Genomic DNA, 27,158 nt, shown 5'->3' on the forward strand with positions numbered 1-27,158 from the left:
AGAATATCAAACATATAATTTCCTGAGGGGAAATTCTTTTTGACTTGGTCAGCAATACTCTGAAGTGTTCTTTTTTTGATATTGTCTAGGAGGCATATCCATTTACAGATTCCACAAAAGGCAGACATACAAGGCATGGGAGATCAACCTGAAACTAACTCCCAACTCCCAGTCTGACTCACACCTCATCTGGGAGACAGCCAAGAAATGCTGCAGTATTTATGATAAGTTATTTTTCTGGATGACCAGATCCATGTCTTTACAGTAGAACTTCAGATTTTCCTCCAGTCTCTTCTGCTCCTGTCCATTTGAAGATTGAGTACTTAGCAGACATGTGTACAGACAGAGATGTGAGTGCACTCTCAAACATTACAAGCACACAGGGGGGATACCAAGAGCTTGATGGTCTTCCTATCTAACCAAAGTACCAAGCTTCAGGGGAAGAAAGAATGTCTGTTTCAGAGTAGAGACTAACAAACCTAGTTGTCTCTTCAAGCCATCATTCATATGCATGATGTACTACACCACTCACATGGCTCCAAACCCCTAAACACCTAGGAGACAGAGAGAGACACACAAATAGAAACAGAACACTAAATAAGTTGAGGAGATATCATACTAGATGATTACATGAGTTTGGACTAAGCACAGAAGCTCTTTTAGAGGAATCCAAGTATGCTGCCCTCCATTCCTCAGGACTAAAATTGCATAGGGTAACATGTTTAGATTGGGCAGTATGTATGTGTTAAGCTTAGTGGAGAAATTTTTGTCTAGAAGTCTCTCATATCCCCCCAAAATTTCTAGCATGTCACAAGCCAATTTCACATGCATGGACAAATCATCAGCACCATGTTGTAAGGTCCATTACAGGAGAAATTGCTAGGGAAACACACATAAAACAATTCTGGCAAATTCTCACTGAACTTTCTTTCAGTGTGAAGCAAATGTTGATCATGGGTGAAGACACAAAACTGAGTTGCAGAGAATGGTGACAGAGAATTTATAGTAGTATCTCCTTGCAAGCTTCTTCCCCACTGTGATCTCACATGATCCCTGCAAAGAAAATGAACCCTAGAAAATGTTACACTTCCCTCATATTACATAACACTCCTCCCAACATATTGACATGTAAGTGTGTGATGTGAAATTAACCTGTTTCCTGCATAAGCTGTGGCTTCAAGAAAAGTAGCTAGGTTTGTTTTCACAATTGATTCTTACAAGAGAATCACTTCCCAGAAATTCTGATGCATGGACACAGAAATGAACAGTTGGATGTCTATCAAATGGGCTACAAACTGGTGTGGGAGGTCTATTAAAGTGGTATGTAAAAGAACATTTGGATTGAAGGTAAAAAGTTTAATGTTACATGAGGAAATGGTGCTTGACCTAATACTGATCCAACTGCTTAACCTAAACCTGAACCAACTGTTTTCTCCTACTTGTTGATCCTGGGTCTGTTGGTCTCTGATGACTTCTTCTTATTCCTTATAGATCCCTTTCTGTTCTCCCAAGCAGGACTCCAACTGGCTCCATTCCTCTGGCACCTTCTTGATTTCTTGTGTCAGGTTTAAACCAAATTCTGCTCCTGAAATTTCTCCAACTGGAGTCAGTGCTACAAATTGCCACTAATGCCCTCAGTAGTCCTTCCAGGTTCCTCTTGCCACTGTTGCCTTCAAATCCCATCAATCCCACTGGTCCACAAATTCTCAACTTAAAAAGTGACTAGAGACAAATGTAGCCATGCCAGCTGCACCCAGGAGGCTAAAACTCGAGGGCAATTCCAAAAAGAACCAAACAGTTTGTTAATATGCCAACAAAAATAGAAATACAGGCATCTCTACCAAAGAAAGCGCATCCTTCAATGCATTTAACTGACCATGGTAATCTGGCAGCATCAGGAGGGAAGAGAGAAATCGATTCAGAAGGAGGATAGGAGACCCAAGCAGTGTAGAGCATCCATGGGCATAATAAGTTTCTGCCTAACACCACTCTCATGTTGCAAATTGTTCTTCTACTTAGAGAAGAGGTCCTCACGACTTCTTTTTGATGACATTACTCTTTTGATGGGTGACATCTCAGATATCCTGTATAACAAATATTATTATAGTGATTCATAACAGTTGCAAATTTATAATTATGCTGTAGTAAGAAAAATGATTTTATGGTGGGAGCTCACCTTAAATTACAAATTGTTTTAATATGATCATGAAACTGGGAAGGTTCACAACCATTGAACTAGGTTCTACTAAGGTTGAGAGTCTGTTCCTGAGAGGAGCTAAGAGTCTCTCTCACAATTAGCAAAGATGAGTGTCAGAGGCACAAGACCAAGAGATTATTGCTAAAGATGCATGCTAACAGGCATAAAGGCTAAAAGCAGAAGTATGGACATTACAGTTCAGAAAAATTCTAGGCAGAGTGACATTAAATAATGCTGTCGTTCCCTGCAAATCAGGCATTACCAATAGAAGAGTGACTCCTTGAATTTATCCAAGGCTTCAGTGTTCTCATTTTCCACAATATGGAGATCTTCCATGACCTGCTTATACTCTATCTTTAAGATGTCTGACAAAGCATTTGACCTATGGTTAGGCATTGACCTAGAAGGAAAAACTTCCATGAATAAGGTTTTCAAGGATCACAAGAATTCAGACTGTGTTCAAGAATAAAGGTGATGATGGAAAGCCACAAAATGCCTCCATATATTGTTGTAATTTATTCTGCTTATTAAATTGGCTATCCTGAACCTACAGCAACAGAGATAGTATATTTAGGGAAAGAGTGGTTAGTACTGCTTATATAGAGGGATCATATAGTTCCTTATGATCTATTTTATGCATTGTGCCCACAAAAATCTGTGATGCTATTTCTCCTGTCTTCAAAATATAAATTCTCAATCCCAGTGCCTGTCACAATGGAGGACAAAATCACACTACAAGGACACTTTTGAATGGGACTGAACACTTTGTAGAATGTAATTCATGATGTTCAAGGAGATATCTATCATGGCAGTAAGTTGAGCATATTGGAATAACTGTAGTGCTCAAAGTTGTAATCCCAATGCTAATCACAATAATCACCTTGAAGTGTGAGACAAGAAAATCCTCATGGCCATACACAGATTGCTGTTTGCCGGGTCTAGGAGGGAACACATGCTCAAATGCACAAACACATAGACAAATACAGAACACATTTGTGTGTGATTGTGTGTGTTAGAGGATGAGGTACAGACACAGAGAGAGAGACATGGCAAGAGGTTGCTACTAAGGGATTTTAAATAATGTATGCATGTTTGTCATCTCAGAGAAGATAAAAATGTGAAGGGATCAGTTCAAGGCCTGAAAAGTGTGAACATGCTGCTCTAATTGATACTTGAAGAACATAGCACACATGTTAGGCAAATAAAGAATCACCACAAACTCATAGCTGCTATCATTCCACAGATGCTGCCACTTAATAGTATTTGTCTCAATCATGGGAATAAAACACTACTGTTAATGTTCCTGAATTATGTGGCTCAGGATATGTGCTCTTGTTTGATTTGAAGAAACAGAATAATAGATTCTGTGACTCTCACTCCTGCCAGGTTTTAGGTTCTGGATATGATAAACATTTAAAGATACTCTGTTGAACAAAGGGACACCATTAATGTTTGTACAGACAGCAGTTCAAATCTCAGATAAAATATATTAAGGGTGAAATTGGAACCAAGATTATCACCATGACATTAAAATAATGAATACCTTTTTTCAGGGGATCCTTCAGTGATGGAGATCAGGTAATCTCGCTGCTCCTTTTTTTCAGGTCACTTGCTCTTTCTGGATGTTCTGACTCTCCATCTGGTTTTACACTTCCTTTTTGGTGAGGATGGCTAAAGTTGGTTATGGCTATCCAGCAGTCATTGTGCAATGATGAACACAAGTAAACTAGAATTGTGTCAAACCATAGAGGATAAACAAATCATTCTGTATCCCTAAAAATATTTCTGATTGATATTTACCTGTGACTCAGGGACATATCAATGGATTTTGTCCCAGGATTGAGATGCCCGTGTAGGTTTTCTCAGCTCTCCCATCTCTCAAGTTAGATGTGTATCTTAACCAGCTAAATTCCCCTGGACCATCAGCACATTCTTGACATGAAGAAAGATAGAACCTCTTTTGGCTTATTCACAACAGCACAGTCTCCATTCAAACTTTCTCTAGAATTCAGATGTCTGTGTGTTTAGAAGCTATGAAGCAATAAACATAGTCCACAGGCACTCAGTCCTTTTTTGAGAACCCCTAACATCCTAAAATGTCACTCTTAGTACATGGCTATAGGTTGTTACAGAAGCAGTGTAGGTGAAGAAAATAATCAGCACAAAAACAAAATCACCTCACTAACAACTCTGCATAGATATAAAGTGCTCAGTACTTTATTCAATGGTGTTGAATTAGTGATGACCACCATGTAGCTGGACACACTCCCCTAGTCCTGCTCTAATGCAGGACTAATTTTGATCTCCTAAGGAGATTGACCAGTATTGATAATATATTCATTGTTGAAACTTATGGACTCTCCAAATGTAGCTGGAGTTGCTACAACACAGGTGACATCACTGGATTCCATGTTCTAAAGGATACAATGGGATTTCAGGGAAGGGGCTACTGATGTCATGTTGAAAGAACATGGCCTCCCTGATAACCAGCATTCCTCATAACTCATGAGATGCTAGGTTTCTCTATCCTGAAATCTCTCCAAAGAATCAAAGCAGAACCTGCTGCACCTCCTTCCAAAACAGAAATCTCTAATTGGTTAGAAATCCTGTAGTAATTTCCACATGGGAAATTAATACTTGAGATTCCAACATCTCTACTGTGTGCATTTTCTTCTTGTGACAATTTTTTTCTGTTTCAAATTTAGTAGTTGAGTAGTTGATCTCAGGCTGTTTGTGTCCTGTAGGATTAATAAGAGTCCAAACTACATTTTTGTCTAGGCAACCCTAGAGGCCCTACATTCAGTTTCCCGGGTGCACACATCCTCATGGTATCTAATGAAGGCCATGGTATATCTCACCTGAGCTCAGAACTTGTTGCACTATTACTTTATTGACAAATTAATATACCTAGAAAATTGGAGTTATCTTGCCAGAACACTGCATTTTTTCAGTTCAACTTCTAGGTGATTTTCCATGATAAGGAAAAACAATACAGGCCCATATACAGTTTGCCCTTATCCCTTTGGGAATGTAGTAATTGATGTCTGTTGTAGTTAGGAGGGACAGCTAAGCGGTTTTGGGAGGAGGATTCAGACTAGCTTAAATGGGAAGAGCCAGGCCAAGTGTCACTTGCCTCTGAAGGAAAGCATGTCTGGGCAAGGCTAGGAAGTGAGAGGAATTGTTGATGCTGCTCTTTTACCACAGCAGATCTCAGAATGTACTGATAAGTGCTGTCTTCCAGATGACAGGTTTATTCTTGTCAAGTGCTTCTGGAATGACTTCAACAGAAGTCCTGGAAAAAATTATGAAGTTGAAAACCAATACTTTACAACCTCTTGTTGACATGCAAATTCCTGTACTTGGCTTAAACCCTCTTGGCAGTCACACTAATATAATATGACTGCTTCTGCACACTGTTCAAATGAACAGAAAGTCTCCAGTGAGCCAAGACCTCATAAAGTCCCTCTAGGATGTAAGTATTCAAATTTTTTTAGGAATTATTGCATTCAAGATAGAAGATAATCCGTTAAGCACACCTAAGTCTTTCCTATTCTGAGGTCCACAATTGTCTTCAAGGTCCTGACTTACTAGGTAGTAGGAGAGAGTTGTTCCCGTTGCTTGATATCAAAGTTTGTCTCTCAAACAGACAAGACTTACAGATCTCTAGGTGACAATTCTGGGAGACCAGACATGAGAACACACAGGGTCAAGTCATTCCATATTTGAACAGATTGCTTTGTCAACCTTCCTACTTTATTATGTCTATTTATGTTGTGTTTTCAGATAGCTTAGTGTGGATGGGACTCAACATTTGGAGAATGGAACTCATAATAGATTTATAAGCTTCCCAATAGGATACTTGTTTGTCACTACGTTGAGCACATTGCCATAACAGTAGTGCTCAAATTGGGAAACCCAATCCTCATCACAAGAGTCACCTGAGGCTTTGAGTCCAGAAAATCCTCATACACAACTGGAGACAACTGATTTCAGGGTCTAGGAGGGAACACTTGTTCAAATGCACAAACTCATAAACAAATACACAGCATGTATTTTTGTTTCTGTATGTGTGTGTGTGCTTGTGTGTGTGAGAGACAGACACATATACAGAGAGATAAAGATAGAGATAGAGATAGAAGATGCTAAGAAGTATGTTAAATTATGCATGCAGGTGTGTCATCTCATAAAGGACCAAAATGTGTATCAATCAGGTCCAGGTCTTGTACCTGTAAAATGAAACATGGGGCCAGGCCATAGTAATTTCTACTTGAAGAATCCAGCATACAGTGTCTTGCCAGGCAAATAAAGGATCCCTACAAAATCTTTGCCAATAACATGTCAGAGAAGATACCACATGACAGGGTTTGTCCAAATGTGTCCTTCCCAATCCCTGATTTACATGACTCATTCTACAGGTTCTTGGTGTAATTTGGAAGTAACAGAATAATAGCCTCTCCACATCTGTTCTGTTGCACTCACCGTGAAATGGGCAAGTCTAATTTATTGTGCGAATGTCTGTACATTGAAATGAAATACAAAACATCTGGTAATTCCTGCTAAGAGGGTTCTTCTTCATTGTAGAGAGGAAGCAGCATTATATACAGGATTAAAGTACAGTGGAAAAGCCCCAGGTAGAAGAGATCAAGTATCTCTCAGTGCCAGATGTTGATGTCAGTGGGTCAAGGCTGTGAGAGTAAGCCAGGAATAGAAAACAGGATGCACCTCTTGGCTGAGCAGCTAATCACTGACAACTCTTTGTGCATGTGTGTGCCTGTCTCAGGTGACTAGGATATTAATGTCAACCTTACCCATTAATTGAGAAATCACCCAGATTGTATGACACTTCATTCGTTGTTTGACTCACCTCTCATTGGCTGCCTAATTTTACTGTATGTTCAACTATTGCAAAGATGAATGATTCTCTGTGGTCCTATTATGACAAATGGAGCTCGGGCTTGCATAGCACCAAGGTTCCTTACCCAAATGAAATATATGATATTAAGTGCTATGTCTATATTTTCCAAAGATGGGGATCCAACACATTCTTTCATTAAGTGGACTGCTATTTGGGATTCCCTAAATATGATCTCTCCAGAGGATGGAGGATGTTGGGTCTCATTTATCCTAATAATTTAATTTGCCAATTGATGCATATAAACTATGGCATGGGTAACACAAATATTCACCAGTGTAGGCAAACAGTTTTAAGGATGATTGTTGATCAAGATTTTAAATTCCTACCAGGACTAAATTATTTAAGGAGCTCTGAATGCTGAGAGCCTCTGTTACTTCCTCTGATGGTTTATACACTGTGCTGGCTGTAGTTACAGTCTGTGAGATGACATTCCCTGATTCAATGGCTCTGGTAGCAGCAACAGCAATAACTACAATAATCCCAGGAGTGATGCCTAAGTCTCTCTTTTGCCCCATCAGTGCAACTTGAAATTCTCTGGAGAAATAACATGGCATAGTCATGATTCCAGGAATACAAACCACCCAGGGCTCATATTTCACCTCTTTAACAACCTTATATATGGCCATGTCCTGTTCAAAAACTGAAAATGGCATGCTATGATTGTCAATACCAGTGTCCAGTTGTTTTAAATGTGTTCTTTCTCCACAAAGGGAGTACTGGAAAATGAATTTTGTCTTTCATGATGTGTCCAGTTTTTTGTTGGCGCCATGATGAAGACTCAGGGGTTTGGGAAGTTGTTGAAGCAGTCCTGTTGAGAAACTGGAAATCTCAAACTGAGTCTTTTCTTTCTTTTTCACACTGTAGGTTGTATGACATCTCTGAACTCTCTCAACTCCTGTCAAAGGTACCATTTTCCTTATTTTTTATAACAAAATCAGGTACATTCGAAGTGGAGGTGGAAAATTCAATATGTCAGGCCTCCAATTGCTCTTGTACCACCTCAGGAGCAACCTCCAATTTTATTATATATAGGAGGCATTGTATGGTAGAACAATGTGTTTGGATTATGTCATATAGGTAGAGGATTTCTGACAATTGCCTCAGCTATTCTGACTTGTGTGGTAATAATTGTTTGAGTGGTAAAATCTGTGTGTACCCCTCATCATCTCTTCTTTTGAGACATTCTGAGCTATACTCAGGAGTGACAGCCATATTTGGCATGGTACAATTGTAAGCAATCACTAGTTTAAGTTTCAGTTTAAGGTTAAAAATGGGAAGTAATTTACTAACTGTTCTTCCTGGGCATTTTTAATATTTTTTAAGGTCAGACATTTGTTCCTTCTTCTTAGCACTATCACTCTATACGGCATCTTTTACTTATCTCCAAATGAGAAAGGTGACAATAGGAAAAAAATTTTGTCCTTCGTTCTGAACAGCCTTTTGGAGGTCAATTTTGACGTTCACAATCATGAATATTAAGCCCTCTGGAGTGTAAAAATCATGGACTTGTCCTTTCCAAAGTTAAATAAATTCTTATCTGTCTCGTTAACAATTCTAATAACTGTTCAATCAGTATTGCCTTAGGAGCTGAAGTACCCATTTTCCAAATACACCCTCATAAACACATACCTCTGAGTGTGATTTCTAGGGTTCCCTTTCTTCTCTGATCTTGGTGCCAGACAAAAGCCCAGAGATGTAATCAAATTCACCCTCATAAACTCCAAGGACAATCTCTCACTTTCCTGAAATTGGTGTTGGGGAAAATCATGGAGATTTAAGTATTCAATTTTACTAACTTTAAGAAGTTGAGGTACCTGTTTTTCAATTCCAGTGTTTCCCAAGTCGGTCTTTTTTTGAGTCTTCTTTCTTTTCCAATCTCTTTTCTTTCTGATCTTTCTCAAACTTCCATCTCTCTCCAAATCTTGTTGGAACCTACATGCCATGAGCAAGTCTAATATATCAGGTGAAAGCCTGGAGATTGAAATGAAAGAAAAGACTTTCGACTGTTCATGGTAAGAGATCTCTTCTTCATTGTAAAGGGAGAGCAGCCTTATATACAGGCTTATAGAACAGTGGAGAAACCCCAGTTGGAATAGATCATGTTTCTCTCAGTGCTAGATGCTGCTATCCATGGAGCAAGACCAGGACAGTATGCCAGGACTCAGAAACAGGATGCACTTGCACTGGAAAAGAGGATGCATCTGTTGGCTGTGACCAGTGACTCACGGAGACCTCATGGGGACTGGGACCCAATAATATTCTGCTTCTGGAAACCATTTAGAGATACTGTGTCATGCAAATGGACACACTAAATGTTTAGAAACGCATACGGTCAAATGTTAAATGATATAAACAAAGGATGAATTGATGGAGTCAAGAATTTCATCATGGCATTAGAAAAAAATACTTATTTTTAGTAGATTCTTCAGTGATGGAGATGAGTCAATCTTGCAACTCCTTTGTTTCTCTGGTTACTTGCTATAGCTTGGTGTTCTGATTCTACAACTGCTGTTTCCCTTCATTTTTGGTGAGGGGGCATTGGATTGGTGATATCTCTCCAGCAGCCACTGTATGTTGACAAACAAAAGTAAACTCACATTGTGACAAAATATAGAGGATATACAGATTATTTTGAGACGTTAAAATGTTCCAAAACACTCCTTTCCTGTAACTCAGTGAAACAACAGCAGATTTTGACTCAGACTTGAGATGACAGTGCAAGATATCTCAGCTCTCATACCTCGGATGTTAGGTTCATTATTCAGCCACCTGTTTTACCTTTGCCAAACAGCACATACCTCATGTAAAGACAGAAAACACTTCAAGCTTATTCACAAGTGCAGACTCTCCATTAAACTTAACTCAGAATCCACAAGTCTGTGTGTTTGGAAGCTAGGAATCAATTATCACAGTCCACACGCAGGCAGGTCTTTCTTCGGAATCCAAAACATCCTGACACGTCACTCTATCACATGACTATAGATGGCTGGAGAATCCATACAGGTGTCGAACATGATCACCAGACCCACAAAATCACATCATTGACAAACTAGGGCACACAGAGATCATACACAACACTTGAAGTTATTCACTGGTGTTGAAGAACAGTGATGGCCAGTCTAGACCAGGCACACTCCGCTAGTCTTTCTGTCCATTGGGTGTCATTTTGAAGCTGGTCCTCCATCAACTACCATTTTACTGTAAGATTTAAAACCAAGAGATTCCAGGAGAACATCTTTTCCTTGCCAGTTCCTGGATTCTGGGAGAGACATATTACTAGCATGGAATCCTTGACTTCCCGAAGACCAGTCAGGCAGTAAAGTCCAATTTCTTCCCAGAAGTTCTAATTCTTGTGATCCATTACCAAAATTTCAGGCTAAACACTACTGTTTCTATGGAGCTCTGCATCTTCAGCCTAGCACCCACTCTACTTCCTTTTGAAACATTTCTTCTTTGAAAGTTTAAACTGAGGCCGAAGATCAGCTTTCTTCTGCCTCCATCTGGTCTGTTTCCCCTCCAAATGCATTTGGTGTTGCTATAACACAGGTGGCTTCACAGTATTCCATGGTTTCCAGGACAAAATGGAATTTCATGGAAAGACCTGGTGATGTCATGTGGAATGAACATGGCATACCTGCTAACCACCTTTCCACATAACTCAGCAGAAATCAGGTTTCCTTATCTAGGAATCTCTCCAGGGACTCAAATCAAAACCTGCAGCTCTTCTTTCTTCAACTAAAGGTTGTAAAACCTTTAGAATCTCCAACATGGGGGATCAAATCTTCAGATTACAGACTTTCTGAAGTGTGCATTTGCTTCCTTTGTAAACATTTTCTGGATATGAGGGATTAGGGGTTGGGGAGATGAACCCAGGCAGGTTTGTGTACTGCAGGAATAATAAGAGCCCGAAATACACTATGGTACACACTTCACTAGAGGATCTACTTTCAGTTTTCTAGGTTGTTTACATCCACCTTTTATCTAATGCATTCCACGTATAAGTGATCTGAGCTTAAGCCTTGCTACACTGTTACATTTTATCCAAATTATATTTGCAGATGATTGGAGAAATCTTGCCATCCCAATTTACTTTTCAGTTCAAATTATAGTGAATTTTATAAGATAAGTAAAAACAAGCCAGGCCCATGTTCACTCTACCCTAGTCCATTGGGGATTGCAGGGAATGATATCAGGTATAGTTAGCAGTGTCGTTTAAAGCTCCAACTAAGCAGTTTTGGGAGGAGGCTTCAGACTAGCCAGCTTGGTAGGAGCCAGAAAAAAACAATTGCCTGTGAAGGAGAGCATGACTTTCAAGGCTAGGACTTGAGATCGATGTTTGATGCAGCTCTTTTACCACAAGAGCTATCAGAATGTACTGAGAAATGGTTTCTTCCAGATGACTACTTTATTGTTGTCAAGTTCTCCTGGAGTGACATCAGCACAAATATTCCATAACATTATGAAGTTTGGGAACCAATATCCTTCAAGATCTCTTTCACAGACAAATTCCTCTGTTTGGACTAGAGCAACTTGGCAGGCCCCCTAATATAATAAACCAGCTTCTTTACACTGTTCAAATAAACACTAAGTATCTAGTGAGCTACAACCCCAATAATTCCTTCCTGGAAAAATTCAAAATATTTATAGCTGATTGAATTCAAGATAGAAGAGCATCCCTGACTTAAACCTAAGTGTTTTGTGTTCTGATTTCTATAATTCATCCAATTACTTGGTGGTAAGAATGGGTTCTGGATGCTGCAGAAAATCCAGGTTTGTCCCTCAAACAGAGAAGAATTTCAGATATCCACATGACATATCTGTGGGGCCAGGCACGAGAAAACATAGGCCAAAGTCATCCTGTATTTCAACATTCTCAAGTGTCCCACTTCTTCATTTCTATTTATATATTTTTTCAGATAGGGTCTTATGTAGCAAAGACGTGCCTAAGCCATTTGATATTTCTGTCACTAATTCTCAGGTACTGGCATCAGAGATATGTCACCAACCCCCATGAATTGAATCTCATCATTATTGTTTGGTTCATTTAGTGATGTCGATTTTCTCTTCAATAAGGTGACTAATGAATGAAAAATAACCTGTTGTCTGTACACTTGTCTGCATTGTCAATATCTGCTTAGTCATCCTGCCAGTCCATCATTACAACCACCGAACTTAAGTGTTATACATTTATATATAGGCTCTCAGTGGTTTTAATTTCAGACTCCTCTTGCTGGAGGACCCAAGTTTGATTTCCAACATCCATATGATTAACAATGTCCATAGCTCAATTTATAGGGTAACTGAGGAAATGTGTTCCATCCACATGGAAATGGATGGAACAAGAAGAAACCCTCCTGAGTGAGGAAACCCAGTTACAAAAAGACAAATATATGAGTGCATATATTGATTATAGACTTAGAGCTGAGGATTACCAGGCTACAATTCACAGAGCCAGAAAAGCTAAGACACAAGTAGTACCCTAGAAATGCCATACATGTTCCCTCAGAAATGGGCAAAGGGCCTAGAATTCCTGAGCAAATTTGGTGCTTGGGGTTAAGGGAATGGCAGCTAGGCAAATGAGAATGGAAGAAGTTCAGTATCCTACAATGCCTAAAATCTTGCAAGGTGATACTGACATTGTGTATCCAGTTTTCAAAAGGCCATCAGATAGAAGTTCAACATGTACCTCCTTGTAGATGAACACTTGTCCTTGATTCCTCAGTCTAGTTTAATAAATGAATTAAAATCTTGTAGAAGGTGTGCAACAATGGGAAACTCACCATTTGATTAATACATCTTAGTCCATTAATTTTCTTAATTCACAATTGTTCCTCTTTGGAAGGAGAATATTCATCAACAAAACTCCTTGAATTGTTTTTCCACAGATTGCATTCTCTAACAGTAGGCACTCTTGAAATGGAAAATATTGATAGGTGTAGGGCAAATTCAAGACTTTGGTCATGGCCTGATTAAGAGAATCGGTTGTTTACATAGGCTGTCATTAAAGTACATGACACTTACCTTGGGAGGGTAAAATATCCAAAGAAAACACTGCATCTCAGTTACACACATTATACCAACATTTATTGTCTCCTAAAAATGCAAGTCTCTTTTAGATTTATGCTTATATAGATATTTCTTGGAAAGTGGAAAATGGGGGTTTCTGTGGGTGGAGTACATTTGGTTTATTTGTAACTCTCCTAAGAATTTTTAACACTTACTCTATCTTTCATGTATTTTTTCCATATTTTCTGAAAATATTTTGTCCCTCAAAACAGTGTTCTATAATTTTACACGAGGCAGTGATGAAATTCTTAGAAATTCTGTTCAATATTTCACACTGTATTTTACTTCTTAATTCATAATAGTTAAAGTATGCATAAGCTCAGAGTTTGTGAGAAAAACTTGAATTTTGAGAAATTTAATATTTTCTACCGAAATATAAATACTTTTTCTCTTCTATTATGGTAGAGTATACAAAGAATGCAGGGAGATTGAGACAGATGAGGGATTCCCATGGTCATTCTTGAGATATTCAGAGAAAACATGAGTATGGAAAAACAAGGACAAAAACAAAAATAAGATCAAACCCTACAACCACTCTCTGAAACAAAAAGTCATACAAACAAACATCATAGATTTCCAATGTACATACTTATGGTTTGATCTTTTTTTGGAAATGAGGAGTTAGCAGGATGTGCCACGTCGTTCTTGCTGGTGAGACATTAGAGGGTAGAGACAGTGGTTGAACTTCCCAAAGAACAAAATTAGTGAGACGTGTACTAAACCTATCCCTAGATTCATCAAAATCCGGGATGCTTCTGACCTGTCCTCTGCCTTTTTCTGGGAAAAGGGAAAAATACAGCAGGTAACCCTTATGCAGGACAACATGTCTCTCAGAGGAAAATATCTCTCTGTGCGATGCCTTTGCTCAACACCCTCTTGGGAGGCCAGACTAAACACTCTACCCTGTGCAATGAACCTAAGTTCCAGGTGTGCAGGAGCTGTTCAGTCGGCAGCCTATTGCTTAAGCATAGTCAACCAGATATCGGTTGACGCCCCTTGCTCGAGCGCAGCCAGTGCTTGTGCTATGACCACCTTATCTCTTTTGTTTTGGGTTCTGAGCTTGCAGACCAGCCAGAGAATAAACACTATTCCGCAGCATAGGACTGCTCCAAACAATCCCACCCCCACCCATTCTTTGAAATATGAAACAGCTGAAGAAATCCACGAAGACAATCCCTCCATGAAGGACAGGTCAACTCAAATTCATAGGTCCAATTCATTGCAATTAGTGCCATCAATGTCAAGTTGTTCCTCTTTGTCACGGAATATGTCTCGCCATCCTTTTGCTCCATAACGGTTCTGGTGAGTCGTTCTGGGACCCAAAAGGATTTTCTTCATTCTGTGGAAAAACACAAACAGCTCCCCTGGATCTTATTAGAATAGGATCCGGGCCTTTCCATTCATTAGTTAGCACATCTTTCCATTTTACAAATTCTTTGGGTCTTTGTGGATCCGAGCAATGCCTTGTTGCTGCATTTTGACCCTTATCATCCAGATTTTAAAAATTCATAGTAAACAATGCCATGGCAATAGCCACTCTTGGTGTTGGGGGCAACTCCTTCATAATTCCCCTTTTTGTTTTATTAGGTAAGACTTAAGTGTGCGATGTGCTCGCTCCACGATGCCTTGTCCCTGAGGATTGTAGGGCAGGCCTGTAGTATGTGTGACTTGCATTTGTGCAAGCTTCCAGTTCCTGAAAAGGGTATAAGCCTTCTCCCTTTTTTGTTTATCTTCTAATGTCCCTCTTGAGGACTGTAAGGGCTCCCCCTTATCCTTAAATTTACCAGGGGGTTATCTTTCTTAGTTACAACCGGTTTCTTTTTACGTGCACCTAACCTCTCACTACGCTTGGTTTCTGACATGCTAGACAGATTGAGAGGAGCCATGATAAAAATAAACACCTGCGGCTCAAATGAAACAAAAGTAACGACCGCGCGCAGCTCTTTTATCTACAAGAGACTAAAGCACACAGTCAGGCACTGCCGCTTATCCTAACAATTGTAACGATGTAACAATTGTAACAGAGGCTCCAATCCAAAGTCCCAGAATAGCATACCTCTCCGAGCGTAGTTACCTGCAGTTCTGAATCCTCCTTGAATCCAAGGGGTCTCCGATGGTGCTGACGATGATGAGGTCTCAAGTTCCCGGGTTTCGGCACCAGATGTCCCGCGCTACCGTCTCGCCAGCAAGAACGACGCGGCACACTTAGGATCCTTCTGCAGAACAGCTTTAATGCGTCTTGAGAGGGAGAGCATAAGCTTACAGAGCGGAGACCCGGGAGCGAAAAGCCCAACCCTTATATAGCTCAGCAGTCCCCGCCTTGGACGTGTCATCTCCTGACTGGCTCCTGCTCGTCAGCCCATATGATGCCACAGGAGAGGCAGAGAGTAAGGGATGGAAAAGTAGCAGGCACATGCGCACCAAGGTTGTTTACTCCAACTGACAACGGGTGTCAGCGCCATCTTGTAACGGAGAATGTGGGGGCGGCTCCCCACAGCAGGACATGCATATCATATGTTCATTCAGTACTGCACTAAAAAGAAATCCTTCTTTTTTAAAAATAAAAATTACAACTAAAAGAGTGTCAAACATTTTGTTCGTGCATATCCATGCACAAAAAACATTCTCAGGGAGAGGGAAGAAACTCTAGTCATCCCTATTTTTATGCATTGCCTAGGAACTATTGAGTGAAATTACTTTAAAAGAATGACATGGAGACTAGTGGGCACATTATTTTGCACAGGACTGTAATCTAATCATAGTGAAATGGAAAACAGAAGAGGGAACATGAATCACGAAAACATAGGAAAACCTTGCCTCAAAAGAGATAACAAGCAGTGAACCTAGTGCCATGGAGGGATACAAATTTTTGACACTAGGGTTTGAGTACAGCACATCTTAGTAGGGACAGAAGAGTAAAAACAAGACAATGCTCAGTATTGTACCTGGACTACATACAGAGAAGATATCTCACTTGGTAGAAGAGGAAAGATGAGGCAGTAGGGTGATGCAGAAGCCTGTTGGCACATTTCTGTGTTTCCAACCCTGAAAATTGGTGGTCTGCCAAGAGAGAATAGTAATTCTCAGTTTTTCTTGAGTTTCAGAGAGAACTTTTAGAAAGAATAATGAAATCAAACAAAAGTCAGCATAGTGACATGTGGCATTGTGGGGTCAGTTTTTATGGTGTGCAAGCTTGTAATATCATAACTGGGAGAAGAAGAGAAGTTCAATATAGAGTAAAAATAAATTACAATAACATGGGTGGAGACTGAAGGGAGCGAAAGAGAGTAGTTATATTTAGGAATACAGTGAATATGATCCCAGCCAGAGATATGTTGAGAAACCTTGTCCCTTTATATGCATATAAAAAGTAACCATAACTTAGTGACATCTTAACTTTAGAATCAGTGCACTTTAGCTTGATACGAATCTTTGCAATGAACGATGTTGATGATAGTTGAGAAGAACTCAAGTCTGAGGCCTTTAAAATTATATAATGAGACCTCACCATACTTTTTTCATTTTTAGCAAACTATTCATGGTGAGGTTATGTGCATCATGATAATCATGGATTGAGACATCAGTACATAAATATCATGACATTGAGCATTCACTTGGGATATATATTGAGAGTTTTTAAAGGCTCAAGGATGACACATATGGTAGTCATCAATCTCATTATAAGGGAAATACATTTAAGAAGTCTCACTTCTAGTCATTTGGTTGTCATTTGGTGCCACCCTTTTCGGTCTCTGGAAATCTCATTAGTGTCATATCTCACCTCAAACCTATAGTGACCCCCTCGATTAGAGTATCTTTCATCCTGCTCTCCTCTATTCTTCCCCAGACTCAACTTTCTTGCTTCCCCATGTCCTACTCTCCCCTACTCTTTAACCCATCTCTTTCTCTCACCTTCTTCTTACCTCCTTTCATGCTCTCAATACCCTGAGCAGATTCTATCCTGTTTGCCTTTTTGGGAGTTCCATGCATATCTCTCTTAGGGATCTCTCTGATTCCCAAATTCTCAGGCAGTGGGATTGTAGGCTGGTAATCCACTGATGCTTGTGTAAAATCCATATATGACTGACTACATAATGTGTTTGTCTTTTTGTGACTGGGTTAAATGATTTAGGAAGGTTTCTTCTAGTCTCATCCATTTGCCTGCAAATTTCAGGATTCTATTTTTTTTCACTCAGTACTACTCCATTGTGTAGACGTAACACATTTTTTTTCTATCTACTATTCAGTTGAGGGTTGCTTCTTGTTTCTGGCTAATACAAATATTAATGATATGAACAGAGTATAACATATACTTGTTGTATGAATGGGCATCATTTGGGTGCCTAAGATTGGAATTGCTTGACTTTTGGTAGACTGATTCCCATTTTCCTGAGGAATCTCCATAATGATTTCCAAATTTGATGATGGGCTGGCACTCCAACTAGCATTGGGGGAGTGTTCCCCTCTCTCCACAACCTCTGCAGCATAAAATGTCATTAATGTTTTTGATTTTAGCCAATCTGAGAGGAGTGAGATGGTATTTCAGAGTTGTTTTGATTTGAATTTCCCTGATGTCTAAAGATGTTGAGCACTTTCTCAAGTGTCTCTCAGCCATTTTAGACTCCTCTTGAAAATTCTCTACTTATTTCTGTACCCTACTTTTTAAATTGATCTTTTGGTGACTTGAACACTTGCTTCTTAAGTTCTTTGCAAATTTTGGAGGTCTGCCCTCTGTCAAATGTGGGATTAGTAAAAATCATTTCCCATTCTGTAGGCTGCCTTTGTATCTTGTTGACGGTGTCCTTTGCCTTAGAGATACTTTTAGGTTTCAGGATTTCCCATTTATTATTTGTCTCTCTTAGTGTTTGTTCTACTTGTGTTATGTTCAGTATGTGCTCTCCTTTACCAATTCATTCAAGAGTACCTCCCACTTTCTCTTCTAAGAGGTTAAGTTTCACTGGATTTGTACTGAGGTCTTTGATCCATTTGTACTTAACCTGTGTTCATGGTCATAAACATGGATCTATCTGCAGTCTTCTACATGCCAATATCCAGTTATGCTAGCACCATTTGTTGAAGATACTATCTTTTTCCCATTGTATAGTTTTAGCTTTTTTGTCGAAAGTCAAGTGTAGGTATGTGGGTTTATTTCAGGGTTTTTAATTCCATTCCATTGGTCTACCTGTCAATTTTTGTGCCAATAACAAGCGGTTTTCAGGAATACAGCTGTATAATACGGCTTTGAGTCAGTGATGGTGATGCCTCTGGAAGTTCCTTTATGGTACAGGGTTGTTTAGGCTATACCGGGTCTTTGGTTTTCCCATTACATTTAATTATTGTTCTTCCAATGTGTGGGAAAAATTGTGCAGGCATTATTATGGGAATTGCATTGAACCTGTAAATTGATTTTGGCAAGATTGCCATTTTCACTACGTTGATACTAACTACCCATGAGCATGGGAGGTCTTTCCTTTTCTGGCATCTTCTTTAATTTATTTCTTCAAAGACTCCAAGTTCTTTCTATACAGGTTTTTCCCTTGTTTGGTTAGTGCTATACACAGATATTTTATGTTGTTTGGTACTATTGTAAAGGGTGATGTTACGCTGATTTCTTTCTCAGCCCATATATGTTCTGTGTATAATAGGGCTACTGAGGTTTTTGAGTTAATCTTGTATCCTGCCACTTTGTTGAAGGTAATTATCAGCTGTAGGAGTACCAGTGTGGTGTTTTCAGATCACTCATGAAAACTATCATAAAATCTACAAAAGACTCAAATTTTGACTCCTTGCTTTCTAATTTTTATCCCCTTGATGTCCTTTTGTTGTCTTATTGATCTAGCTAGAATTTCACTTACAATATTGAAAAGATAAGGAGACAGTGGACATCCTTGTCTTGTTGCTGATTTTAGAACCATTGCTTTGAGTCTCTCTACATTTAGTTTGATGTCAGCAGTTGGTTTACTGTATATTACTTTTATTGAATTCAGGTATGCTACTGTTACCCATAATCTATCCAGAACATTTATCATGAAAGGGTGTTAGATTTTGCTAAAGGCCTATTCAGCATCAAGTGACATCATATGATTTTTCTTCTGCAATTTGTTGATAAGGTGAATTACATTGGCAGATTTTCGTTTGTTGAACCATCCCTGCATCACTGTGATGAAACCTACTTCATCGTGGTGGATGATTTTTCTTATGTGTTCTTGGATCTGATTTGCTAGTATTATATTGAGTACTTTTGCATCAATGTTCATGAGGGATATTGGTCTGTAATTCTCTTTTTTATTTGCTTTCATACAGTATATTTTGATCATTACAATTTCTTTTGCGGAAGGATTCCTCTGTATTGTTTGGGAGGCTGTTCTAGGACTTGCTTTGTATACCAGGCTGGCATTGAAATAACAGAGATCTGCCTGCATCTGCCTCCTGAGTGCTGGTGTTAAAGGTGTGGGCCACCAACCCATGGCTCATTTTTAACAGGTGATGATTCTTAATTTTATGCAGAATAAAAATTTTTAGATATCTTCATGGTTATTATTTAATATTATGTTTTGAAGTTCAAGACAGAGTTAACCAAGCTGGCCTCGAACTCAGATACACACCTGGCTCTACATCCGAAGTGCAGGGGTTAAAGCTGTATATAATTTGTGCCTGTCTTGTTATTTATATTATGTTTGTATTAGCCTGTGTGGACCACCCCGTCCTGTGAGTCACAATTCTTATTTTGGTTTTGAGGTACTAGGAATAGGATATAAGATTTATTAATGAGGAAGCAATACATTGTCCAAATGGATTGGGATCAGTCATACACAATCCTATATCATATTATTTAAAAAATTCATAGAATAAATGTAAAAGAATATACTCCCACTCCTGTTTTCTTCTATTAGGAGTCAGTAAGGCTCCTTTTTCTTTTTTCTTAAGGCTTCATGGGTTTTCGGTTTTGCTATTTCAAGAGAGCATTTCTCAGTAGCTATGGAGACAGCCCTGGAACACACTCTGTAGACCTGGTCTCTAGACAAGCCTGGCCTTAAATTCAGAAATCTTCCTTGCCTCTTCTGCCCCAGTGCTGGGATTAAAGGCATGTTAAAAGATTGCCTGGCTCATTTTTGGTGTTTCCAGACGGGTTATCTCTTTGTAGTCCTAGCTGTCCTGGAAATCATTCTATGGATCAGGCTGGTCTCAAACTCTGCCTCCTGAGTGATGGGATTAAATTGTTATACCACTGCCTGGTTAAGGCTTTATGATTTTGTTTAAGCAATTTGTTTTATGTCTCATGTTTATGGGAGACAGCAATTTATTTTAACAAGCTTAGTTGCTGGCATGAATGTCTAAGCTATTTTGTGCTGGTATTGGTATTTTGAAACTGAGTCTCACATTTTCACCCATTCTGCCATTAAATTTGTTTGTTCTACCTTAGCCTCCTGGATTACAGTTGTGAGCTACCACACTCTGCTACTTTTTTTGGTTTTATGAGACAGGGTTTCTCTGTTTTGGAGGCTGTCGGTCCAGCCTGGCCTCGAACTCACAGAGATCCACCTGCCTCTGCCTCCCGAGTGCTGAGATTAAAGGCGTGTGCCACCAACGCCCGGCCACACTCTACTACCTCTAATTTTCATCTTACTTGTCATGAAAATTATTTCATATTGTTAAGTGCTAAATTCTTATTTTTCTTTTTAAGAAATATTGCTTGGTGTTGAGTTGGAAGAGATTACAAGGTTCTTCTGGAAAATTTCAAGATATACATATATTCTTTATTCGTTGTTACGACTTTAACATGCTTGTGTAAGTCACTTAGCTTGTTTTACTTTAATTTTCCTATTAGAACATATTAAAAGATAATTTAGATTTTTTGGCTGAGATTTGGGATTGAAAAATTCAAAAGTTGAAACAAAAATGAGGTAGTAGAGGAAAATTTAATACATTAAACTGAACAAATCTGGTAGTTTCTTCTTAAAACAAGATTTTGTAACTGCCTGTGAGTTTTTGAATGACTTTCTGCATGTGAGTGCAGTCCCACCAAAGCTGGAAGAGATCCACTGGAGCTGGTGTTATAGCTGCTTTCCAGCTTTCTGACAAGGGTCCTTGGAATCTGCCTTCTGTTACAAGTGTGTTGTGCTCTTAATTGCTAAGCTGTTTCTAATTCTACCACTAGTTCTTGCTTGATTAAGGCACTTTTAGTATGAAAGGAAGGCCATCTGGTCCAGTTGGATTGATTAGAGCTCAGGAATAAAAGAAAGATAGGACATGACTTATTATTTATTTATTGAGATTTATGTATTCATTAGTTTGTTTTGGTTTTTCAAGTCAGGGTTTCACTGTGTACTTTTGGAGCCTGTCCTGGAACTGACTCTATAGACCAGGCTTGACTTGAACTCACAAGAGATCTGCTTGGCTCTGCTTCCTTAGTGCTGGGATCAAAGGTGTAGGTCAACACTGTCCATCGAGATCATTTATTTTTAAGTTGGGTATTTGAATTTGTGCCTACATGTATGTACCTCCTGTTTTCAGTTTTGCAGACACCAGAAGAGAGTGTCAGATACCCTGAACCTGCTGTTCTAGATGATTATGAGCTGCTATTGGGTGTGGTGGGAACTTAACTGAGTCCCTTGCTATGACAAACATACCTTTTGAGACAGTGTTTATCTGTGTGTAGTCCTGGCTTTATTGGATTTCATTTTTCAGATCAGACTGGCCTCCTATTCACAGAGATATGACTGCCTCTGCCTCCCAAGTGCTGGCATTAAAGCCATGTGCTCCCACTGCCCAGCTTTAGCTGCTCATTTTGTTGTGTATATCTAGGCATGGTTGATTTGTTTCTTAGATCTTAACTTCGTTCTACTTTAATTAGATTCTGTTGCTAAACTGAGTTTGTAGATTCTAGTTAGTATAGCTAGCCCACTTGGCCAGGGTTTCCCTATGTTTGCCTCTGGGGTGCTGGGATTACTAGAGTTTGCTTGTTACATCTGCTCTTGTGTGAGTACTCGGTATCCTTTTTTGTTTTGTTTTTCAAGACAGGGTTTCTCTGTATTGTTTTGGAGGCTGTCCTGGACCTCGCTCTGTAGACCAGGCTGGCCTCGAACTCACAGAGATCCACCTTCCTCTGCCTCCCGAGTGCTAGGATTAAAGGCGTGGGCCACCAACGCACAGCTGAGTACTAGGTATCCTAACTCTGGACCTCACACTTCTATGGCAGCTGCTTCCCAGCTGCAAAGACCTATTACTTTTGAAGTAAATTATCTTTCATTCTAGACAGAAACATTATTTAACTTCTTGCCCCTCTTTCTCCTTTTGGTACTATGGATTAAGTATAGTGCTTCATATATGCAATTGTTAGTACCTCATCTTGATTTAGAAGTATCTTTATTATCGGTAATTTATACATGTATAAAATTGAGATGGAGAAGCAACTCCAAGATTATCATCATACAATTTTAATAATTATCAGTCATCATACAACTTTAATAATTATCAGTTTAAGGTTAGTCATTTCACTGGTCATTTTTTTCTGCCTGTCTATCTATCTATCTATCATCTTTCTATCTATCTAATCTTTTTCTTTTTTTAGCCCTGCCTGTCATTGTACTCTGTAGTCGAATCTGAAATTCTCCCTTATCTGCCTCTTCCTCCAAGTGCTGTGATCCAAGGTGTGTACCACAATGCCTGGATTTTTCTCTTTCTGTATTTTAGTATAAACTCTGAATCATAAAAATTCTGTTTTGCTCCTGTCCTTTGTTGGGAAAAAAGGGGCTATATGAAAAAATATCCAAAATAAATTCATAATACCTAAAAATACTGGTTGTTTTCCTAATGTAGAAAAATATAGTCATGTTGCCCAGTTAATATTGAAGTGCTTGTTTATGTTTATCTATTGGTAGATTTTAAATGATTATTTCATTCAGGATCTGTATGAGCTTCCCATATTGGGAATTTGTTCTGTCTTTTGATAGCTATTGTAGTCCTCATTTTCTCTTTGTTAAATAATTTATTTAATTTCAATTTTTCTCCTTTCCTATTGTTTTTTATTTATGTAACACACACACACTCACACAGTTGGTTTACAGATGTTAAATGTGAAATATTTATTAGAGGGATAAAGAGCAAGATTGGAGTGATGACTTCAGTACCCTCATAAGTAATGTCTTTAGTCATTTTACGTTGCTGTATTTTTTACTTTTTAATGACTTAATATTTATCACAATTTTTATTGCTAGCTTTTGGATTTTGTGAGTATAAAGAGCCTGAATCTATCCTCCGTGCTCTCAGATTATTGCATGACCTTCAGATTGGAGAGAAGAAGCTACTTGTCAAAGTTGATGCAAAGACAAAGGCACAATTGGATGAGTGGAAATCAAAGAAGAAGGGTTCTAATGGGGTATGAAATATCTTTTCTAGTCTGGGTGTGTTTGTTCAGTGTGAATACTTATAATTAAATAAGTCTAACATGGGGACTCAGAAGATCATTATTGTAATATGTGCTTATGGATTATGCAGGAGTGTATTTTTTTATTCTGACAGGAGCATCTTGAGTTTCAGGGACTTCCTGAAGCTATCTTCAGTTGTTAACTTTCCTACTCAAGGAGCATCCCTGAAGGATGGAATGTTTGAATTTGAAAAAAAACCTTTCACACAATAACCTTTATCATTTCTTTATTATCTTGTCTTTAAATACTGTCTTCCCATATTCTTTTCCCCTGCACAAATGTATATGATCTCTAATATTTACCGTCTCTTTTCTCACAGCCTATCATACCCTGTCTGATTCTCACATTCTGTACCCTTTCCATATTTCTGATTTTCAGTAGAAGGGGAAATAATTTAACTAACTTTGCTCTTGTACCCACGCAATAACCTAGGATAATGTCTTCCAAATTAATAATGGAATGAGTATTTATTTGAATAAAAGTAATTTTGTAGTTAACTCTTGGTTTCCGCAGACTCTAAGGTAGAAGAATGACAAAATTTTTAAAGAGTCAAAGAGGAACATGAAATTGTATGAAAGGAGTGAAGAGTTTTTCCTAACTAACTTGATTGAAAATATTGAGTCCAGTTGTTTAGACTTTCTCCTCATTCATTCATTCATTCATCCATCCATCTATCTATTTATTTTGGAGATAGGCTTTCATCGTGTAACAGTTCTGGATGTGTTGGGATTCTTTTTGTAGGCCAGACTTGCCTCAAAATGACAGAGCTTCTCTTGCCTCTGCCTTCTGAGTGCTGGGACTAAAGTTGTGCACCATCACTGCCTGTCTCTTTCTTTCCATTTTTTAAAGCTTGTGTTTACTAAAATTGTATTTCATTCCGAGTGGTGGTGGTGCAAGACTTTAATCCCAGCACTCGGGAGGCAGAGGCAGGCAGATCTCTGTGGGTTCCAGGCCAGGTTGGACAGACAGCCTCCAAAATAATACAGAGAAACCCTGTCTCATAAAATGACAAAAATTGTATTTCATTCCAGCTAACCAATCTAATCCATGCCCAACTTGCTGCTTTCTCTTTCCTCAGCAATAAATCAGTAGAGATAGATAAACCTGTTTGATTGTTTCAAACTGTATTTGTTAATCACCATTTAAGAAAAAAACTGATGGGCTGTAGAAATAGCTCACAGGTTACTTATTAACACTGGCAACCTTTGTAGAGGACTCACATTTGATTCCCAGCACACACCAGGCAGATCACAAACTGCATGTAACTCTAAATCTGGGGATTTGAAAACATCTTCTGTCGTCTCCACCACAGCACAAGGCTTACAGGTGGTACACATGTATGTAGATAAAACATCCATACAATTAAAAGAATGAATTGATGACCTGAGTGTGCTTGGCAAATGCCTCTAATCCCAGCATATGGGTGGTAGAGAGGCTGGTTGGTGAGGTCACCCTGGTCCATCTATGACTTCAGGCCAGCCAGGACTACCACCTATCTTAGCAAACAAAACAAAATAATGAGATTAACTGATGATTGTTGAAGTACAGAGAATCTCTGGAAAGCCATGCACATTATATCCTGGTAGATAAATTTGCTCCAAGTGAATATCTTCTCATAACTGCTTCCAAATTCGTCTAGTTAATGTTTTCTTTTTTGAGATAGGGTTTCTCTGTGGTTTGGAGGCTGTCCTATAACCAGCTCTTGTAGATCAGGCAGAACTCCAGCTCACAGAGATCCACCTGACTCTGTATCACAAATCCTGGAATTAAAGGTGTGTGCCATCACTGCCTGGCTCATATGAATTTTGTATTTGGGATAGAAGTTGAAATTAGGAAATGGGATATTGTTTGGGAATTCATCAAGAGCTTTGGATCAGATTTGTCGACCTATCTATGATTGACCTTTCTGACAAAACTTAACTTCTCTGCTTACATGTTCTTTTAATTTATTTTATTTTAATGATAATGAGTAATTAGCTGGGAAATATAACTTAGCCTTCCTTAACTTGCTTACTCGCTCACTCTATCTCTTTTCCTTCCTTCCTTCCTACCTTCCTTCCTTCCTTCTTTCTTTCTTAAAAAGGAGATTTAGAGGTAATTAGCCATTTTATAGGTTGAGTTGAATTAGTTTATTATAAATCCTTCATGTTTATAATTCTGCCAAATAGCTATATTGATTCTTGAATTTTCTGTTTGTTTGGATGGTAATTTAGAGTCTGTGTGTTACTTATATATTAGCAGGCTTTGGAATTTACAGCTCCTATTCTTTTTTGGGGAGCTGAGACAGGGTGTCTCTGTGGCTTTGTAGGCTGTCCTGGACCTAGCTCTTGTAAATGAGACTGGTCTTGAACTCACATAGATCTGCCTTCCCCTGCCTCCCAAGTGCTAGGTTTAAAGCCTTCAGGATGTCGCAACAATATGCTTCTAATGGATAGTTTGATAGTGTATAATTAGATATTAGAGTTCAGGTTTCAGGGATTTGGATTTGATGGCACATAGTTGTAATCTCAGCGCTTAGGTGGCTAAGAGAGTATAGCTAGTCCTAGGCCAGCTTGGGCTGCGTGTTGGTATTGACAAAAGACAATAACAAACTAAACACTCCAGACATGGGACATAAATGTAAACCTTACTGTTACTGGAGCATTCTCTTTCCTATAAAACTTTCAGAGAGGCATAGTATGTCATTGAGAATTTTGGTGACTAGTGTATAAATTTGAAGACTTTATTGTCCTTATTTTACCTATTTAAAATAAGCAGTCACCTCATTTACAGTTGACTACATATTGTTGATAAATAACTTCAATAGTTTAATTACAGTCCTGTGCAAATCATCTTGTCTTTATCTAAGACATCAAGTAGAAAATTGTCTACAAGAAGATTGGACGAAGAGGCAGATTTGATAAAGTAAGAAAAACTCTTAATGGAGTGGGTTTTATCTTTGTCTTTATGCCTTGTATTACTTCTTTTCCTTACTGTATATTCTTAAATGTTTATAGACAACATTCTGATTTAAATATTTGTGCTTTATACTTTCTAATAATGTCAGTGTTCTGAATAAGAATTTTTTCAATTAAATGTTGATTAATATAGAGCTTATTGACTATGTACATGAATATATTTCAATGGTAGAAATTGGTTGTTATGAAATAATTGGTTAAGTTATAATTATTTAAGTAACCACAAAGAAAGAAATTCAACTTCAGTAGAGTTAAATATGCTATGACCAAGAGCCTGTCATTTATGGGAAACATTATAGTTCTTTTTCCAAATGATATATTGATGGTTGAATCCACATGATACCTTAGGCAAGTTCTTTACCATTGAGCTATATATCTTTGGCTCTACTAGCATGGTTTTTGTTACCTGCAAATTGCTATTTAGAATATATATGTGTTTAATTTTGATTAGGAAAATTCCTTTGTACATGTGGTTTTCAATGCTTTTTCCTTCTATTCTTATTTTTCCCCACGTTTTTGAGAAAATGGTTGAAGTGCAAGTGAGGAGAAATCAAAGTTTCCATGAATGCCATAGTATAAATTCTAGTTTTAGTTTT

General features: G+C 38.5%; 1 pseudogene; it reads left to right on the forward strand.

The window, feature by feature from the left end:
• LOC121135280 overlaps positions 1-27,158 on the forward strand; it is a 78,815-nt pseudogene that overhangs the window by 24,713 nt on the left and 26,944 nt on the right.

Source organism: Mesocricetus auratus, unplaced genomic scaffold (genome assembly GCF_017639785.1).
Source record: "Mesocricetus auratus isolate SY011 unplaced genomic scaffold, BCM_Maur_2.0 Super-Scaffold_100035, whole genome shotgun sequence".
Classification (NCBI taxonomy): domain Eukaryota; kingdom Metazoa; phylum Chordata; class Mammalia; order Rodentia; family Cricetidae; genus Mesocricetus; species Mesocricetus auratus.